We start from the raw sequence: 21,696 nt of genomic DNA on the forward strand, positions 1-21,696 counted from the left end.
GCAGGAGGATCACAAGTTCAAAGCCAGCATCAACAACTTAGCAAGGCCCTAAGCAAATTAGTGAGACCCTGTCTCAAAAAGGGGTGGGGATGTGGTTCAATAGTTAAGCACCCTTGGGTTCAACCCCCAATATAAAAAAAAGTAATTGCATTTGATAATTTCAAAAAAATTAAATAATTTGACTTTTTAAAATAAAGTTGCTCTCACAGAAGTAGAGAGTAGAACAGTGGTTACCAAAGGTGGGGAAGGGTCTGGGGGTAGACATAATAAAGATATCTTATGGCTGGACTGAAGAACAACTCCCCATGTTCTATAGCACAGTGGGATAACTAGGGCTGAGGACAATTAATTAAGTATCTCAAAATAACTAACAGAGAACACTTGAACATTCCCAGTGCAAACGAATGATAAATGTGTGAGGACGAAGAAGCCGCTTGCCCTGATGTGATCGCAAGTCAAGTCCATGCACCAAAACATTCCTCCTCTCCGGAGCCCCCAGCATGGAGTCTGGGTCTCTGCTCCTGGTGGCAGTAGATGTGGATGTCAGGCCACACCCAGCTGGTTTGCCTCCACTGGACACAGCACTGGGGCACTTTCCACTGTCCAAGACTGCCAGTGAGAGAGGGAAGATTTCCAGAAAGGACAGACAGAAGCTTCGGGGCTGGCAGAGAACGTGGAAACCTGGAAACTCACCTTGCCTTCTGGCTAAGATGTGGGGCGAAAACTGCCCCCTCCTGTCATGGCACTTTGCAAACACGAACGACATGTGCAAGTCGGATTCCGATGTGCAGCTTTCCTCAAGCGTCTTCAGAAAAGGTCCCGTCTTAGTTCTCACCTCCAAAGAAAGTCAAAGGGTACAGGGCAGGGGACGGAAGCCACTGTCACCTCAGCTCCGGCGTCTGTGCAGTGCTTTCCTCTCCTCTCTCCCAGTGCTGCTCCCAGCCCTGTGGGTGGAGGGTGGTGATGATTGTCCCTGTCTCCTCAGAGGACTAGTGGGGCCATAACAGTGATCATTGGGGAAAAGGTGGCAGAATATCAAGTGGAGCTGGAGGTAAATGACACCTTTGCTTCAATTTAGAGTGCACTTTCAAAAGTCCCTATGAGGGAGGTAAGTGGCGTCGGCTGCATTAGCAGAGAGCACGGAGCTTGTTTTCTTCTTACTGTATCACAGCCCGACCATCAAACAGGTATCTAAAAATATCACCAAGAGCAAGGGCCGTAGAGGGCTTACTTTAGTAAAAGGCAGAAGACTTAGACATCTGGAGAGAAAGCAGAATAAATACTTTAGGATATGACTTGTTATTTAAAAGCAGAGCACTTAAAATGTGCATGTGTGTAATTCGCACTTTGGAGACACAAGCATTCAGACTACAATATCTATAAACACTAAGCAAGGCTTACCTCTGCTGGACACAGGACAAGTATGTCCTCAGCCCATGAGGCAGTTTTGTGGTCTTTGGCACTGTTTTAGATACGAGAGAGTAACCGGGAGGAAGGGGACCCATCTTTGTGTCTTTTCCTGGGCACACACGAAGCTGCTCCCTGCCTGCACTGGAGGGGAGTGCCATTGTACATCTACAAAACCATGACAGGTGATGGGGTGTGGGTAACAGAGAGCAGGTAAAGGGCCTGAGAAAGTGATGTTGAGCTGAAGTGTTGGGGAATAGGTGATGATTGGCAGGGAAGGGAAGAGGAGCAGCATGTTCAAAGGCCCTGAGGTAGCAGTTGTATAATTCCCTGAAGGGATTAAAGTAAGGTTGAAAGTCCAAAGCTCAAAAAATAGAGGTACAGAAAGAGAAAGTGGCATAAACTCTGATCTCCAGAAACAGGAGAGAGGCAAGCCTAGAACTTCAGGTCAGCCCACAGAAGGCAGGGCTTAAAAGCTTGGGCTCCAAACTGAGCATGCCTGACCCTCCTCAGTGGTCACCCTTGAGCCCCTCAGAATCCTGAGCTGCAACTTCCTCATCTGGACCCTGGGTAGCGATGGAATGTGCCTGGCACCCTTGCTGGGAAGATTCAGCTCTCAGCTGTACGTAAAGTACTTCAGAAGAACAACTGTCACAGGACAAGATCTGGTCGTTTATACTGTGGCCCGTACTGTCCTCCTCCTAACACTTTCTGACCTTTAGGACAGTTTCCTAGTGTGGGTTCTGTGGGCACATCCTATAACAGGTCTGGGAGACCCTGCCCTGAGGTTGGAAAACAGTGCACACTGGGATCCTGAAGAATCCCCAACGCCCACGGTGCAGACCTTGGCTTTCTTACCATGTACATGCCGGAATCAACTGACTACCCCAGGCCGTCCCTTCTTGCAGGAGGGGAGTCACCTATTAATAGTCTATGTCCCTGATCTGCAGAGGGTCCATGGACAGCGCGTTGAGAGGCACCAGCTAAGACTAGTTTTAGACCTTGGCTTATGCACTGCAAGCTGCAGCAGAGCCGTTTGCCTGGTGTTACTTAGAAGATAAACTGTCATCTCAAAGCTCCCATTTATGAGACAGATCCTTAGGTGGCCCCATGCCAGAATTCTGTCCTCACCCACAGCTATTTTCAGGTAATGAACCCGTGTCACTGGAACAAGGGGATCTTGTTAGCATCTCTCCATCTCTGACATGAGGATCGTGTGGTTCCAAGCCAACAGCTTCTCAAGTTTCATGTTTCCTGGGCTTCTGTGACCCTGGAGACCAGCAGTCTCAATATGAGTGGACAGACGCACATCCACCACAGGTGAGCCGACTCCAGGCTCACAGGCCTTTCCACTCGCCTGTCTCTTAGCAGTGTGAAGAATGCACCAAATCAAGATCATGGTTTTTTATGTGATTATTTTTGTAAAATTTTTTTATGAAAAAAATTTGTTTAAAATTTTTTTTTATACTAGGGATTGAACCCAGGGACACTTAACCATTGAGAGACTTCCTCAGTCCTTTTTATTTTTTATTTTGAGAGTCTCACTTAAGGTGCTCAAAGCCTCACTAAATTGCTGAGGCTGGCCTCAACAACACAATCCACCTGCCTCAGCCTCCCAAGTCACCAGGATCAGAGGCTTGTATGACTGTACCCAGCTGGTGTAATTTTCTTTGCCTATTTTTCTAAATGCATTATCTGCAGAAGAGTACAAAACATAATAATAAAAAAGAACATGAAGCAAAAGTTCCCAGATATCATTTCTTAAATCATGATGTCCATGTTTCCAGTATTCTTCTCTATGCTTTTAAATCTTAGAAAATGTAAGAATTATGATCTTCAGTAAGTGATAGATCTCTTCAAATAGTGATCTCATAGAGTCTCAGAAGCCATCTTTTATACACCCCTCATAATTCCCTTGAGCTAACTGTCTCTGGGTTCAAATTAGAAATAAAATACAGCCCTCCTCCTGCCTGCAGAGTTCACGGTTGGCCATCGCCTCGCGGGCACAGGATGACTTCCTGGAAGCCAGGATGAGGCTCTCAGTGACGGCGACCGGGAGCTGAGACACACAGAAACTACCTAAGTGCATCTCAGAAGTGCTCCTGTCACCTTCCTGTCCAGGGCCGGGAGAGTCAATGTCCCATCATTCCTCTGCAAGGAAGGCCACACTCCTCCATCCAGGTCACCTGGGGAGCAGCCAAATGATTTAAAGTGACATTCAACATAGTATGTGGTGGCACTTCCCACTCTGTCCATATTGCTACAGGTGGACGACTCCTAGCTGGGGCCGAGCGGGACGCCCTCCCTGTTCCCCAGGGCTGCCTTGGCGGCTTCACTTTACCCCGGGCGCCTCTGACTCCAGCATGTTTAAAGCCTTTTCTCTGAGTGGAAGGGAAGATTCTGGCTCCTACCAACCTGGACTGGCATGGCTCCAGGCTCCCTCCGCCAAAATCAGGGTAGACAGCTCTGGAGGGGAAAGGCCCCAAAGAGAAGGTGGGAACAGCTGCCTCACCCCTCGAAGCGGACCGGGCTGGGCAGGGCAGCCTGGAACACCGCGGGGCTCAGCTGGCAGCTCCCTCACAGCCAGAGACCTGTCTGCAGGGAAAGCTGTGGGGACGCCACCCTCACGTGACCACAGGAGGACATGGGAGGTACTCACAGGAGCCGTGCTCACAAGGAGCTGTGCAGAATTAAGTGGGAATGGATGGACGTCAGGGAGCAGCTTGTCCTGCCACAGGGAGGTCACTCGGAGCCCAGGTGCCTCTCCCTGGTGCTGCCTCTCCCAGCAGGGCGGGGGTGAAAGCTGAGCTGAGGGGTCTGCGGGGAAGGAGATGGTACAGTTTGCACCTTGAATGTTCCCCGAAGGCCCGGGCGTTGAAGGCGTTGAAGGCTTGACCCCAGCCCGGGGTGGTCCCAGAAGGTGGCAGAGCCTGTAGGAGCCGAGGTGGAGGGGAAGGACGTTAGGATGGGGTGAGCCCTGGAAGGGGAAACCGACGGGTCTCTGCCTCCCTCGCTCTTGCCCCCCAGTCTCCATAGGGGGAGCAGTTTCCTGGGCCACACCCCCCTACTGTGATACTCTGTTCGCCACAGACCCCAAAGCAACAGAGCAGTGACCATGAACTGAAATCAGGAGCCAAAACAAACTTTCATCCTTATAGAGCGTGTTTCAGGTTGTCCCCCCTGCCCACGGCAATGGAAGGCTGGCTAACAAGGGGACACTGTGGCTGGGTTTCCTGGCCTTGGGTCACCACAGAGTTTGCCCCGTGCTTGAGTCCTGGAGCCAAGGTCACAAGGTTGGACCTTCCTCCCTAACAGGACCGACAACCAATCAGAAGCATCTGCCATGAAAACGTGGTGACGGAAACGAGAATGAAGTGACATCCTCCCTGGGACAGATGTCAACAGGGAAGCCGCTGAGGAACAAAGCAGAGCTGGAAGACCCCAGTGCTGGGGGATAGCCACCCCAGAAAGACGAAGGGGCAAACCAGGACGTGCAGAAAAGGGTGAGATGGAGGAAAGAAACCCAGGCACCAAGTCCAAAGAAAGGAACCCAGAGGGAAAGAAGAGAGAAGTTAAGACGGACTCATGGACAATTGAAGGAAAAATACACAAATGCCCCAGAACTTTATTAAAAATGCAATAGTTCATATTGACAAGGCCCACAGAGTGCCAAAGAAGAGAAAAATCAAACACATTTTAATGACATTTCAAAATGTCAAAGATTAAAAAATTAAAGTAGCCAGAGATTAAAAAAAAATATCATATCATACAAAATGGAACAAGAATTGGGTCATCATCAGATTTTCAAATAGAAATGATGGATGTAAGAAAAAAATGAGACAGTGTCTTCCAAATATTGAACCTAGATTATTACATCTAGGTAAACCATCATTAAATAGGAATATCACCAGGCTGACCAGGACTTGCCACCCACAGGACCACAGTAACAAGAGTTTTAGATGAAGTGCTTCAGAGACAGAAACAAATCCAAGAGGCATTGCAAGTGATATAGATGATATATGAAATATATGCAGCTAAATGTCTTGGTAACATCTGTTGTTATATTTAACAAGTCTTTAGAAACAGAGAAAAAGATAAAATATACACAGAATAATACAGAATTAATAGCATAGATACTTTCCAATATGGTAGCCATTAGCCTCATGTGGCTATTTAAATTTAAATTTGAATTAGTTAAAATTAACTAAAATCCTAAACCTTGTTCCACATTTCACGTTTCCTAGTCTGTGTGGCTCCTGGCTATAGCACTGGACATCCCAGCAGCAGAACATCTCTATTATCACAGAAGGCTCCATCATTCAGTCCAAAACAGAGAAGAACAATATTGTGTCAGTTTCCTAGGGAGGGTGAGACCAGGGAATATGAGGGCATGTAGAAGTTCCTTTCCTATTATTGGGGGAAAGAAAAATACCAATTTTAAAAACTAGAAAGGTGAGACAGTAAGAATAATACATTGGGATGGCAGAAGTGGATCCAGCTATACCCCTTATAAGAGTAAACGTAAATGGGCTACACTCACAGTTAAAAGACACAGATGAAAGAAGAGTTCAAAAACAAAGTTCACCAGATACCTTATGTAAGACACCCACCAAAACACAGGGATGGGAAAAAAGCTTTGAAAGTCAAGGAGTCTCCTGGGGAACACCTGGGGGAGGGGGCAGGAAGGTTGAGTGGCCCCCCCTGGCTGGCGTCCAACTACCCAGGCTGCAAAGACTCTCCAGTCCAGCTCAGCGTGGCTCACTCCGTGTACAGCTGTGAGAGCTCCAGGGGACCTGGATGTCCACTCCAAAGACAGGCATTTCAGGCCTGAAAAACTGAAGGAGGCTCCACTAAGGACAAAGCCCTCCCATGACCCATGATCCTGTTTCCTTATGGTATTGACCACCTCCCACTCCCCACAGCATGACTTGCCTGTCTGCCAGGCCAAGGCTCTGTACCTCACTCTCAGGCCAGGAACCGCTGGGAAGAGCACCGTGAGAGAAGGGAGACATTGAGACCTCAGGCACTGACGTGAGACACAAGAGGCTGGTGACCGGAGGAAGTTTAGGAAGCAGGATGCTTTAGCTGCAGCTGTCCAACGTGGCTATCGCCTAAAACTCTCTGGACCTCGAGTCTGGAAATTCTTTAAAGTTTATCCTCAGTGGGTTGGTTGGTTACATGTCAGTGGGTGGGCATTTAACAGTTACTCTTTGTGCCATATTTTTAGGCTAGACAGAGGTTTCACAAGTTTTATCTGCAAGCCTGGCATTTACCAGAAAGAGGAAGCTTTAAGCCACATTGTGCTGACATCCTGTGTAAAAATCAGAGAAGATTAATTATGGGAAGGGGGAGGGTCCCTGGAGAAGCTTATATGTTACAAACATGGTAGGGGTCTCTTTGGTGGGGGTACCTGGTCTGCTCTGATACCCACCGAAGATTTCCAGCCAGCATCCTGCTCTGTGCTTGGAGGACCTGGTGCAGGCAGCTGGGATCCGGGCCCACCCCACTGCGCCACCGTCTCCCTCCCTGCTGCCACATTTCTGTTCAAGAATGTTGCCCAGAAATTTCAATAGTTCCAACAAAAAGTGACACAAATAAAGAAGAAAAAACACCGTTCATTCTCAAATGCCCTACAATCCAGACTCTTACTCATCTGCTACTACTATGCATCTGAATGACACCTCACATCACCAAGGAATTAAGGTCCAGAAAGGTTAGCTGAGCCAGAGCTCCTCCCCACACATCCGAGTTTTTCTTTATTTGATAAATTGAATAGGTCATGAATGCGGGGAAAATGTCGATAAGATTAAAATTCAGCCTGGTGTGGCAGCGCACGCCTGTAATCCCAGCAGCTCAGGAGACTGAGGCAGAAGGATCAAGAGTTCAAAGCCAGGCTCAGCAACTTAGCAAGGTCCTGAGCAACTCAGCAAGACCCTGTCTTTAGATAAGAGAGGCTGGGGATGTGATTCAGGGGTTAAGTGCCCCAGGTTTAATCCCTGCAACCAAAAAAGAAAAAAGAAAAAAAAAAGTTCAAGCAGCTGTGCATAGTTTTTCCCCAAAAAATAAATCACAAATCACAGTAACTAAAGTCTTGTCTTTCTTGTGTTTCTTAAATCCTCACTGGTTAATGTATTTTTCCAGGTCATTTTCATTATTTTTCATTTTCCAAAAATAATCCTTCACAGAACAAAAACATAGTTAATAAATTTTTGCATATAAAATGACCCTGCATCTTATAAATATTTTATAAATATTTGCCAGTGTGTTTTTCTAAAGGATTTCTTCTATTTCTTTGTTTAAAAGGTCTAAGCAGTGAATATTTCATAACCTAAGACTGCAAGAAAGGATTTTTTTTCCTGTAATTACATTGCTCTTTACAACCTGATTTCCATCACCTTTGCTCAAAGCATAAATCCAATTCCTCAGGTTCCAGCAGGAGAACAGCTGTCCTGTGGCTGGTGCACAATCAGGCACCTGCGGCTCTCACACCATGACCAGGCTCACCATCAGCCTGATGTGCCTCTGTCCCTGGCAGTTTCTGTGGGAGGACCTCCCTGCAGCAGCCCAGCCTTGCTGCATCTGGCCGAGAACTGGGAAGCGCTGACTCCCAAGTGCCTGGGACTCCTCCTCAGGCTGGGCCAACCTTGGGTTCTGCCGTGGTGACCACAGCCTCGCAGGCTGGTTCAGCACAGAGGACCCTCACAGTTGCCTTGGTTGTTGATCAGCCCGGGCGCTTCTCGGGGCCCCAAGCCCTTCCTTTCCTTCCTCCACAGTGTCCCTTCTTGCAGTCAATTGAGGAAACTTGAAACAGCTGGCCTGCAGGTACACACGCTTCCTTCTCAAACTCCTGTTCCTCAGGTAGACACAGTTCACAGTTAAGATCCACATGGCTCCGGAAACCTGGACACCACTTACAAATTCCCCTGTGACCCAGGTCCTTTCCTCCACCCATGCTCGGCCGCCTCCCCAACACCTGGGCTCTCTGAAGAAGAGTAAGATTAGCCACTGCCATGCCTTTTCTGCAGGGAAGACAATCCCTATCACCAAAAGAGTGACAAGTCAGAACAGCACCACGTGCTTAAAATGCAACAGCCTCAAAAAGCTTTGCATGTATTAATTCAATTAAACTAGTAAGAAAAAGAGCAGCTACGGCTAATGAGCACTCAGTGTATTCAAAGCACTGACATGGTTCGAATGTAACCACTTATTCAACCCTCTGGAAACTCCTGGCAGTTATGACCAGGATGGGATACACCTGGTAACCTGCCCTGTGTAGGGCCAGGGGGAGCCATTGCAGGGATGGGTACAGATGGGCCCAAAGCCCACACTCATAACTGACTTGCTGCCCTCTGGAGCCCATCCTCTTAAGGAGATGGGACTTTCACCAGCGTGTGGTCACAACATCAGCAACGTCTACATACAGTCAGGGCTCCGCATGCACAAGGCTGGGAGAAATCACCTCCTACTAGGAGATGGGGTTGGAGGACTCTGGACATGGTAGAAGTCAAGGAGCACTTCTGGAAAGTCCAGGTGGCGGGGGCCAAGGATGGAGGTGGCAGCCGCCGCAGGTGGGCACTCCCTCTGCGTCCAGCCCCGCTCCCCATACTGTGGGCATCCCTCCTTGCTTGGTTGCCTTCCCTCTCACAGGAATGGGAGGCCTCTCATTTCCAAGACTGAAGCCACTTCACGAGGCTGTAGCCACGGCAGCCAGCAAACACCATGTGTCCCACTCTAATTGGCTCCCTCTTCATCTGAGAGAAGTGTCCCTGAGTGCTTCTTACTTTCTCTTCAGTGACAACCCTGCTGGGTGTGAGTCGCAGCTCTCTGCCTGATTCAGCACCAGCCGCAGGACAGTGTCATGCTCGCTGGATGACAGAGGTCATCAGAGAAGCTGGTCAGCAGCTCGAGTCTGCAAGCCAAGGGCAGGCACAGCGCTGCTGAAGAGCAGAGCAGCGGGAGAACCCACCCAGCTGACCCTCACAGTGGCACCATGACTGCTCAGCCCAGAGAGGGAAAGAGAAAAAAGAACTCTGGTTGAACTGTGTCTAGCCTGGTATAACCCTGTGCAGATCTGTGTGTACTATGTGCCCCAGCATCTTGATGCACACACCAAGAGCCCAGACCTCCAGGGTGACTCCTCTGCTACATCCATGGCTTGGAAAAGAAAACTGCAAAATCACGGAAGGAGCCACAGGGGGTTCCCACCGCACAGCATTCTCTAGCTGCACTGTTATTTTGTGATTATAAAAAAAACTGGGGGAGGAAATCATACTTTTATTTCAATGGACATAAAAATAAATTCTGATACAGTTCAATACTTCTTCATGATTATTTAAAAACTCACATTAACAAGAGGGACAATAAAATGGGGATTCTTCTAGGGAGCTGGCAGGTCATTTCTGGATATGGGTGTTCATTACAGAGCGTTTTATCTTGAAATAATTCATCATCATCTACTAATTATTCAGTATCTATCTATTTGAGTTTTCCTGTATCTATTATTTATTTTATAATAAAAATATAAAAGAAAAGGAAGACGTTAGCAAGATGAACTGTGTATCCTGAATCACATTAAGAACTTGTTTTTCCAAACTGTGAAAGATGCTGCCTTTGTGTTCAAAACTAGAAATTCAAACACATGTCCCACAACATTTAAATTTAAGTAAAACGGCACTGTGTAGTCTTCTTTCATAAATAGGACTAATTATCTTCGAATGATCCATTTATAGATTTAGTCAGAGGGAAAAGGTGCGATACAGAGCAGACAGAAGCCCAAAATAGTAACAACTGGACTCAGCACCATACACTGACGTCACAATGGCAAAGCAGCCGAGGGTCATCTTTGATGTCCCCACTTGGCCTTGCAAGTTTCTGTCAGGGTTTGTAATTATTAAGAGGTCCAAGAGAAGGGAGGGGAATGGGAGGGGGAGTTGGAATGGCCTAATGCGACATGTGTATGAGGGCTCTATGTACTGTGTGCATGAGTGTGTGCATGTCATATACATGTGCCTTGTACAAGGATTATCTGTGTACATTGTGTGCATCTGCATGTTGGGGGGCTGTGTGTTTGTGTGTATTATGTGGTATGGATGTGGAGTGCTATGTTCTGTTGCAGATGGGTTAAGTAGACATTGTTCAGTGCATGAAGACTCTGAGGTGTGTTGTGTGTCGATATGTGTATTGTGTGGTGCTATCTGTCGCATTTTATGTTAGAGTGTTTATATCATGAGTCGTGTACACATATTTAGGGTGTGCGTGTGCATATGTGATGTGAAGATTTCCCTCTCACTAGTGTTGTGCTAATGACAATGGTAAGGCCATGTCAACGAGGACCTCCGCAAGCTGTCCTTAGGTGTAGCCATCTCGTAAGTAACCACAGGTGCTCCCAGAGCCACCCCTCGGTGTGAGGAGGACTGAGGACAGGAAGAACTAACGAGCAGACTCTACCTGTCCATTCAGGATGTACGGAGACTGTCTCTCGTAGCAAAACCTGTCCTGACCCATCTGGGTGGACCATGTGAGTGTTCCTGTGAATCAATCAATAAGGAGCTCAAATGCAATGAAGCCAACTGCCTGGCCAGCTGCAGCTATGTGCAGCCCTCCTTGGACACAGGAAGCAGTGCATGAACTTCAAAGGAGCTGAAACAGTTGGGTGCAGCCCGTCCTGTGGCCTTTCCACATGTTCTGCTAACTTCATTTGTTAATGAACTTGATTCTTTTAAAATTATAAACAAATTGATTGAAGTGCAGAAAAAAAAATTTTTAAATGCAAAGAAAAAAACATTAATTTTATAACCAGACAGTCAATGGATTTTCAGGCTTAACATTTTTAACCTACATGTGCACATGTGGGTGTATTACAACATTTTTGTCATTGTACTTTATATGACATTTTTTATTTTGATTTTTCCTGGGACCTTTGAAAACAAGAATTTCTGAGATATCAAAACTCTATCTAAGGTGATTAGAAAAGTATAATGTAATAGTCTGAAGATATAAATGACACTCCAAGAGGAGAGTGCCCAGGGCACAGAGGACGGATGGATGGACGGACGGATGGATGGATGGATGGATGGATAGATGGATAGATCCATCCATACTTAAATAATCACCTCTTGCATTTGTACAGCCCTTTGTAATTTACAAAATCACATTCACTGTCTCCTTTTAAGAGCAGTGTTTTCCCTGTGTCTTGTAGATGAGGAAACCAGAGCTGAGGAGAGTGCCCAGGGCCCAGCACAGCGTGTCGGCCCTGTCTTGTCACCATGAGAATGCTCACACAGAGCCGCTGAGGAGTGGAGCGGCACTGGCCTGGCACTAGTTCCATCATACTCTGGGCCATGAGGTCTTGCCAGACAGTTAGGAGCTCAGGCTCTGAAACTGGGAATGTTCCTGAAGCTTGAGCTTGTAAATAACAACAGGGTCACAAATGGCAGCAGCGGTTTTTTGTTCTCCTAGTAACTCTTGTGTCACACAAAGTCTGCTTCTCCTCTGAGCTGTGCGTCCTGCCAGTCTCTGAGACTGTTCCTGCTGACTGGTGGTTTCTGTGCATCTCAGAGAAAACTCGTGTCAGAAAGAAGAATCTGACCAGAAATGAGATTTGTGTTCAGTTGTATTCAATCACTGCTCTGTGCAACAGGACACAGGCGAAGTCAAAAGGGACATGAAGTGAATTGCTTGATGTCTGCCCAGACGTTCCCTGGGATGTTAGTGAGAAGGAGGGTGAACAGAAATGTATCTCTGCTCTGAAAGCGTTTTAAAACATTTCCTAAAGAAGTGAGTTTTGAATTGCATTGATTGACAGATTTGGTACCTAGAATACAGTGTGTGAAAATGGGAACATCAGAAGATTAAACCAGGAGACAGAATTAAGTATTGCTGCAGTGCCAGGCGCCATCCTGACTTGTTTACAGACTCTAACAAAGTATGATTTTCACTTCATGCATAAAAAAAAAACAGATAAATTTGTTTTAAAAAGAAATGTAATTTATTCATGTCTTAATCTTCTATTTTTATAACAGAATACCAGGGATTGGTTTATGTGTAAAGAAAAGAGTTTTGTTTAGCTCACAATTTTGGAGATGAAAGTCCAATATCAAGCAGCCCCAAGGGTTTGGGGTCTGGCAAAGGCTTCCGGATGTATCACACTAGGGCGGGTGGCATCAAATGTCAGGAGCATGTGCAGAACAGCTCACGTGGCAAGACAGGAAGCAGAGAGATTCTGGGATCAGGCTTGATATTTTTATAGCAACCTACTGTGATGGGAACTAACCAGGGTCCCAAGAGAACCACATAAATCTCTCCTGAGGGTAGTTGTCCCAATGTCCTGACCACCTTTTACAAGGCCCACCTCTTACAAACCCTAAACACCAGCACCCTGGGGACCAAGTTTCCAGCACATGACCCTCTGGGGTCACACACAAGCCACAATCAAACCACTGTTTTGTAAGTGCTTAGAGAAAGTGGATTACAAGCTCTGAAGAGCTATTCAACAGCACGGTGACTGTGATTAATGACAATGTACCGAACACTTGAAATTGCTGAGTAAGTCTTAATGTTCCCACCACACAGAGAACTATAATAAATATATTGATTAGCCCCATTTAGTCATTTCACAGTACACACACATGTTGAGACATTGAATACCACGAACATGTATGATTTTTGTCAATTTAACAAAGCAGACAAAACAATTCAAGTAAAAACAATTCAAATAAAACTAGGGGAAAAAAAAGAAACTGATTTGACCAAAACTGTTCAATAAATGCTAAAAAGATTTTTTGGCACAGATATTGGGTAAGGACATAGTTTACTACCCACTAGCAACAGGGAAAAAAAATCTGTGGCTATCTGAATCAGGTGATGAGGTGTAGCGATGCCACAGTCGCACCGTCTGATGTTACGTGCCCTGCTGTGACAAGAGTATCAGTGTCTCCTCTGAACATCCCTGATGGAAATCTGTCATTTGAACCTAACCAGACTTTCAAGACTAACTTCCTGATTCCAGGAATTCAATGAGGAAGACAGTGAAGAAACCATCAGAAAATTTCAGAAGACAAAACATTCTGCAAGTTAAATGTCTCAATCTGTTTTTTTTTTTTAATGTCATTAAAAAATGGAGACTGGTGAATGGAGACTAAGAAAGAACATGACCAAACACAATGCATGAAGCTAATTGGATCCTGGTTGTAAATAAAACACCACCAAGAAAGTAGGAGAGGGAAGTCAGCACACCGCCTCAGAGCCATGTAAGATCTCTACACATTCTCTACATTAAATATGTGACCGAGCTTGGATTATACCATCAAAGCCTCTTCACTTTGCCCTTTGTGTCCACAATATCAGAAAATATTAGAAAATAAAGAAATACGCTTTAAAAATGAGGTTTTTAAACATCATTATACACTTCATGATGTTTTCTCAAAAGGCAAGATATGGCCTGAACAAGAAGCTCAGCTGACAGAGCAATTGTGTATTGGAAACAAAGAGGCAGCTGGGAGTCTGAGGAGGTGACCTTGTGGGCTATGTATCCTTGATCCATGAGATTTCCTGCAGAAGAAGTTATCTTCTGTTTCCAGTTCATTCTATACCTAATATATAAAATATTTATATATTTTTTATTTATTTACAAATAAATATTTAAAATATTTATTTATATTTATATAATATATTAAAATCTTCTATTTTTGGCTCCACCCTCCTTATTTCCCAGCCCCTGAGGATTAGGAATGAGACTTGGAAATGCCAGAGTGACTCCTGCCCAGTACGAACTCCACAAGTCCATTTTCAGGAAATTCAACTGTAGTCAAGGATATTTTAAATATCAAACAGCCCAATTAGAATGCAGTGTTCCTATTTCCTTCTGCACATTGCATCAAAACCATATGGATTTCCTGTGGGTCTGTTCTTTTAGTATTCCTGAACACCCAGCTCTGCATGGCAAAGGTCTAATAAAACAAGGTAATATTATTTACCATAAACTCAAGATGAACCCAAGAAGATTCCCAGCAACTTTAAAGCAGTCCCAAACTAGAAACAACTCAAATTTACATCAGCGAGAGAAAGGATAGATCTATTCTGGCCTATTTTACAGTGAAATATGGCCCAGTGTCTTAGTTTGGGCTCTACAACAGACTGGCTGGCTTCACAGTTCTGGAGCCTGGGAAGTCCAAGACCAAGGTGCCAGCAGATCTGGCGTCTGGTGAGGGCTGGCCTTCTGGTTTTCAGGTAGCCACCTTTGCAACATGTCCTCACAAGGTGAAGAGCAGAGAGTTCTTGGGGCCTCTTTCATAAGGGCACTAGTCCCACTTATAGGACGCCACCCTTAGGATCTTCTCAGAACCTTCCAAAAGCCCCACCTTCCTCCACACCATATATGTGAATTTGGGGAGAACACAAGCACTCAGTCCATAGCACACAGCGGGAGAAAGAATGGAAGCACTGGTGGCTGCAGAAACTTGACCGCGTTCAAAGACATGGCTGAGCAAAGAAGCCAAACAGAAAAGAGCAGGTACTGTGCAAAGCCTTTGATGTCAAGTTCAAGACCAAGCGAGGCCAATGATGGTGACAGAGGTCATAAAGATATTAACCCTGGGGGCCAGGATGGGAACTGAGGAGGAATTCTTGGGTGCCAGGAAAGTTCTGTGTCTTGCTCTAGCTAATGAAATACATGAAGGTGCTTAGGTTTGAAAATTCATGGGGCTGCACACTCAGTAAATATATAAACAGGAAATAATAAATAAATGAGCTCAGCAGCAATTTAGTATTTCCCCCATAGGAGTGTTGGTTGGATTCAAATATAACCCAGCCAGAATCCTAATGTCATTTTGGAAACTTTTGTGACCTCAAGCAATGTCAGGAATTTCGCAAAGGAAGAAGGGACGGCTTAAGGCCTCAGAATTCCAGATCCTGACACACTAGGACTAATGGATACTGGAGACCCTCTAAGCCAAATCCCCCTGTTTACAGATTCAGAAATGAGGCTTCGGGATTTCTGTCCATCAGCAAATGTTGTCTGAGAAAGCAATGCCCTCACTCAGTGGAGTTCAGCCCTGGCTGCTTATCAAAAATGCCAAGAGAACTTTAAAACACATTGCTCTCCAGGCTCCACCCAACCTAATTACGTCTTAATAGCTGGAATGAGGCCCCACCTGGATATTTTTACAAGCTCCCAGGTGAATCTAATGAGCAGCCAGGGTTGAGAAATAACTGCAGCAAATCCTCATAGCACTCACATCTTAAATTTGTTCCAGATTGATCTGCCAGGCCCCTTGCAGTGCCCTGAAGCCAAGAGCCCAGGAAGGCTAAGCTCTGTTGGGCCTGGAGGAGAAGCACAGGGTCCTGCCTCAAAGAGTGGCTCAGTGAGGAAGAGGGCCACCCTACCCCACCTTGCCTGGCAGTCCCCAGCACCGCCTGCCTGGGAGAAGGTGGGGGATGCTCTTCCGTTTCTTTTAGAAGATTTCCTATTACTTCTTCCAACTCACACTCGCTAAGGTGCCAGTTACATAACCCAAGGAGCTGTTTTCTTAAAGTTCAAAGTCAAATTGGATCTGGCGCAGCAGGAAACAGATAAATTTAGTCAGGATCTTAGCTCTACCAGCAGAGGCAAGGCTCCCCGTCCGTGGTGCTGTGCCAGCATTCCCAGGCAGCAGGGGCACACCCAAGTATCCAACCCTCACCAAGACAACCAAAGGTAGCTCCAGGCCCTTCCACACCTGGAGGGGTGCTGTTCCCATGGACACCACCTTCCGTGTCCTCCACCTGTGGAAGGAGCGCGACATCAAGCCCTTGCCACCCTCACAGGTTTGGGTTTCCTCAAAAGGGACATTTCCTAGCAGAACAGAGGTGGCAGTCATCAGATTTGCAAGTGAGACTCTCTTTACAGGGGACAAACTCCAAGTAATACCCACCAACTCCTGAACCATTGGCATTTCCTTTAACCATTACACATGGAACTTTCAACCCATTTGCTAATATTCGACCTCCAGAAAACACCAAAATTCAACCTCATTGGGAAGTTACAGGGACAATTCCAGATAGGACTGGGTGTAAAGTTATATCTTTGGGCTATGAAAACCATGCATTTTCTTAAATATTTTTGCTCTCTCTGTAGTCTTTCATTAAGAACACTAAGAGACTGAAGACTAAATAAAGTATAATTTATTTAACTAATTGACTCCCTTTTTTCAACCCACTCTTCATGAGTACTCACCCCGTATAGAGTTCTGAATGGATGGGGACAGCATTTACCCAGACAATTCAGAATTAATAGAAAAAGGATGCCAATGAATAGAAAAATGCCAACCTTGGGACCTGAGAAAGCTGGGTGAAGAATGGCACAGGGAGAGGGACAGGGCCTCACAGACCTTTCCTTAAGTGAATTGACCCCCAAATCTGCAAGCCTTCCCTTTGGGAGAGCAGCTACCCTCACCTCATGGGAGAGTGGGCAGGTAAGCACATGCCTCTTCAGCATGTTCAGTGCAGACAAAACGTCTAGGACAGGCAAGCCCAGGGGCTCAAAGTAGATTCCAAGTGACCAGGGTGGGAGGAGAGGGAGGGAAGGGATGGCTCACTGAGCTCAGCCATGTGTTTTTATTTTGCCACCTGGACACGAAGGCTCCATCCCACCAAGGGTGATGAAGCAGTTTTGGAAATTGTGATGTTTAGCTACATAATACTGCAAATGTTTGAATCTGGGCATGAGCATCAAAGTAGAAAATTGTATATACATTTTTTCCACAATAATTTTTTTAAAAATCCTGTTAAGACTCCTTTTTCCTCCAGCAACCATCCTACTTCCTTTTTAAAAGTGTTGATAAGGAGTGGGGTGGAGTGGGGTACACTTAAACTTTACTTTGAACTCTAATATCATAATAGATTGCATTTCTTACACTAACTTTAATCACTGAATGCTTGTGTACAAAACTTTGCTGAGAAGTTTTAGGAAGCTGGTTTTGGGATTAAAGGGAAAAAGAAAAAAATGATAATATCTGCTACTGTAGTGCTGAGGAGTGGCATAACATATTGTCTAGTTTGATGGGCTACCAATGGTTGCCACAGGGGAAAACCATTGTTCTATTGTTTTACTCTTTGAGGGATTTAGGTTTCAGCAAGTAGTTGGGGAAATTATTTTTTCTTTCCACTTTTTGGAGCCTCACTTTCCTCTGAGATCACATCAAGAAGAGCACAGGCCCAAAGACTGTAATATCTAAAGATCTTAACAAGTTGCATGACACTAAACTCAGGTGTTTTAGCAGAAAAATTGCTTGCCTTAATGAACAATGCCTATGCCTGGTCATAGTCCATTTTTCTCTAGCATTCATTACTGCCAAACATACTGTAATTAACATTCACTTATTGTGTATGCTGTTTCTCTCCACCTAAATATAAGCTATAGGGCAAGGAATTTGCTCTGATATGGAGAGCTATTTCCCAAGTGCCAGAACAGTGACTCGAATGAAATATATGTTAAATAAGTGTTGAATGAATAAATGATGATGATGATGATGATGATATTCTATCGAGACCCAGCATGGCCATCGTAGCTAGGGCAGCAACCTGGTAGCCTAGATCGTCGCTGGCTCCCTGAGAGCCGCTGCAGGTCAGACTTCTGTGGCCCCTGAACATCTTGGCATCCTCAGCCTGAGTAGAATGCGGTGTCCCCTGGGGGGCTCAGTCACGTGCAGACGCAAGTTGTTTTCTCTGCTCCCAACCTTGTGGGAAACCTGACGGGTTGGCATCTTACAGTCCTTCCAGACAGGCCCCTTTGCTTCCCAAAACCCAAAGCCGCGGGTCAGAACCATGACGCACTGCAGTACTTGGAAAGGTCAGAGAAAGACGATGAAAGCTGTCATGTACCAGTTTCTTTGACTTCATTCTGGCCTTTGGCTGAGGAGAAAGACTGGTTATAAAATATATATATGGAAAAAGATGGGTGCAAGAAAAGGTTGCTTGAGGGAATTCATGTTCTGCAATAAAACCCAGAGTAAACTCTTAGGATGACGACATCTTTCTGGAGGAGGCAGAACTGGTCCATCGATGACTCCTATCAGAAATACCACAAACACACCAACCACAGAGTGTAGAGCAAGGTCTTGGGCGCCCATCACACCTTGTCCTCTTTGTCCTCCTGATGCCCTTGCAAATGAGTGAGATAGGACTTGAAGTGAATTGTACTGACTGATGTAACACACAACACCAACATTAAACTAAAGGAAGTCCTACAGCTGAGTGTGAAAAAAACCATAATAATAATAATATTGTATCCTTTAATTAAGGCAAATGATTATTTAGGCAGTAGTAATTTTTTTAAAAGAAATCTCCTGATGTGGTAAATATCACCATAGTTATATGGTTTAATGAACTTCATTCATAATTAAGAGAATAGTAAAATTGACATTTCTCAAAAGAAAACACACAGATGACCAACCAATATATGAAAAAATTCTCAGCATCATTAATCATCAAGGAAATGAAAACTGAAACCACAATGAAATATTATACCACACCTGTTAAATAGACTATTACCAAAAAATAGATGAGTGTTAGTGAGATGTGGAGAAAAGGCAAGTCTTATGAACTGTTGATGGGGATGTAAACTTGTATTAGCAGTATATAAAATAATATGGAGGTTCCTTAAAAATTAGAAATAGATTTACCATATTATACCCAGCAATCCTACCACTGCAATATAGACAAAGGAAGTGAAATTACTATGTCACAGAGATATCTACATTTTCATGTTCATTGTAACATTATTCAGAGTAGCCAAGATATGGAATCAACCTGAGTGTCAATATTGACAGACGAACAGACAAAGAAAATGTGACATATATACACACAGAGAGAATATTATTTACTCTCAAACCATAAGGAATCCTGATATTTAAGTGAATACAGATGATCCTTAAGGACAGTATGTTATGTGAAATGAGCCAGGCATAGAAAAACATACTGCATGATCTCACTAATACTTGGACTCTTAAAAAGTTGAACTATTATATAATATAATGACTTTAGTTACTAATAATGTATAATTCTGAAAGTTGCTATAGAAATAGATTTTAAGTGTCTTACCACAAAAAGTAAAGCATATGAGACTATGCCTATGCTCAATGTAGTCTTTCAACAGTGTACACATATTTCAAGACATGTTGTACATGATCAATATATACAACTATAATTTAAAAATATTTCTTTTGGTACTGGGGATTGAGTTCATGGGACTCTTAACCACTGAGCCATCTCCCCAGCCCTATTTTGTAATTTATTTAGAGACAGGGTCTCATTGATTTGTTTAGCACCTTGCCATTGCTGAGGCTGGCTTTGGACTCACTGTCCTCCTTCCTCAGCCTCCCGAGCTGCTGGTATTATAGGCATGTGCCACTGTAGCTGGCTTAAAATAAAATTTTTGAAAGAAAGGAAAAGTAAAATTTATGGGAGGGGGGCAGGGAGTAGAATGGTTTTTGCCAGGGGCTGAGAATGGGTTGGGAAATAAAGAATGGATGATGAAAGGGGCAAAGTTCAACTTTTTAAGAGTCCAAGTATTTAGAGAGTCCCTAAGCAATGTAGTGAGACTCTATAGAAGCAGAGTATCAGGGTTTTAGGATGGGTATGAGGGCAGCATCTATGGAGGTATTAGTCAAGGATACAAAATTTTAAGTGGGAAGAATAAATTAAATCTATTGTACAATATAATGACTTTAGTTACTAATAATGTATAATTCTGAAAATTGCTATAGAAATAGATTTTAAGTTTTACATAGGAGGAATAAATTCTGGCAATCTTTTGTTTAGCATGGTGATTACAGTTAATATTAATACGTTATATACTTGGAAGTTTTTAAAACAATAGGCCTGAAATGTTCTTACTACACACATGAAAATAACTGTGTGATGGGATGAATATATGATTGTGGTAATCATTTCACAATGTATACATTTATCAAAACAAACAAAATAATAACAGCAACAACAATTATCATAATACCTCTTCTTGGGCACTTATGTGTGTCTGATCTTAGGCTTTGTGCTAAATGCCTGACGTTCATTATCTCATTTGTGAAGTATAGATATTCAGGTTCAGGGTCATTTGCTCAAGAATACAATGCTAATAAACAAGGGTTTCACAGATTGGAAAACAAAACAAAACACACTAAAATGTTCCAAATAGGAACCTTGGCCTTTTTTCTGCTAAACCAGGTCATGGTTTTATAGAGCCACGCACAACCATTGGAAACAGCAGAAAGAACAAACTTATGGGAAAGTGGGAAAATTGCCTGCCTTTTTTTGCTGTTGATAAAAAACCCAATATTTTTTGTTTATTCTGCTATTCTCCAGTAAAGAAAACCAGATCTTTCCTGCATAGATAACCTTTTCCAAATATGTTGACAAAGTTATTGGAAAGGATTTTCTCTGTAATTAGAAGTGTTGTTATCTGAACCTTCACACTAAATCCATGTTTTGAAGGAAAAATAGCAGGCCAGGCATGGTGGTGCACACCTCTAGTCCCAGCAGCTTGGGAGGCTTAAGGCAGGAAGATCTCAAGTTCAAAGCCAGCCTCAGCAATTTATAGAGTCCCTAAGCAATTTAGTGAGACTCTATCTTTAAAAAAATATATTAAAAAGGGCTGGGGATGTGGCTCAGTGGTTAAGTGCTCCTGGATTCAATCCCTGATACAAAAGAAAAAAGAAAAAAAAACTGGTTGGAGTGGTAAGAACTAAGGCTAATAGGGAGCTAATCCCAGACTGTGTGGCATTGGACTACAAACCACTTTTATAATTATCTCAATAAAAATATTTTAATGTATTTTTAAACTTGCTTGCTTTTATTTACTTAAATTCATTTATTAAAATAGAATTTGTGCCTGTAATACCAGTGGCTCAGGAGGATAAGGCAGGAGGATCATGAGTTCAAAGCCAGCCTCAGCACTTAGCGAGGCCTTAAGCAACTCAGTGAGGCCCTAAGCAACTCAGTGAGACCCTAAGCAACTCAGTGAGACCCTGTCTCTAACTAAAATACAAAATAGGATTGGGGATGTGGTTGAGTGCCCCTGAGTTCAATCCCTATTACCTTCCCCTGCCAAAAAAGAACAGAATTTGTGAACCCCCACTGTGAATGCAAGACCAACATAATTTGCTTTAAATAGAAAGTAATAATATATATAGTGAAAATAAAGAAGTTACTTCATGTTTTAAAGAATAAAAATAAGTAATAAAGTATAAAGCTAATTGATTTTACAGAAATACATGCTGGAAAATAGGATTCCTGTGAGCAGAGTAGAAGTTTTTA

At 44.1% G+C, this 21,696-nt stretch overlaps 1 pseudogene; it reads left to right on the plus strand.

The window, feature by feature from the left end:
* The first annotated feature begins 764 nt into the window (after nucleotides 1–764).
* LOC143389887 (large ribosomal subunit protein bL35m pseudogene) lies at nucleotides 765–18,491 on the plus strand (annotated as a pseudogene).
* The last annotated feature ends 3,205 nt before the right edge of the window (nucleotides 18,492–21,696 follow it).

This window comes from Callospermophilus lateralis, unplaced genomic scaffold (assembly GCF_048772815.1).
Source record: "Callospermophilus lateralis isolate mCalLat2 unplaced genomic scaffold, mCalLat2.hap1 Scaffold_52, whole genome shotgun sequence".
Taxonomy (NCBI): domain Eukaryota; kingdom Metazoa; phylum Chordata; class Mammalia; order Rodentia; family Sciuridae; genus Callospermophilus; species Callospermophilus lateralis.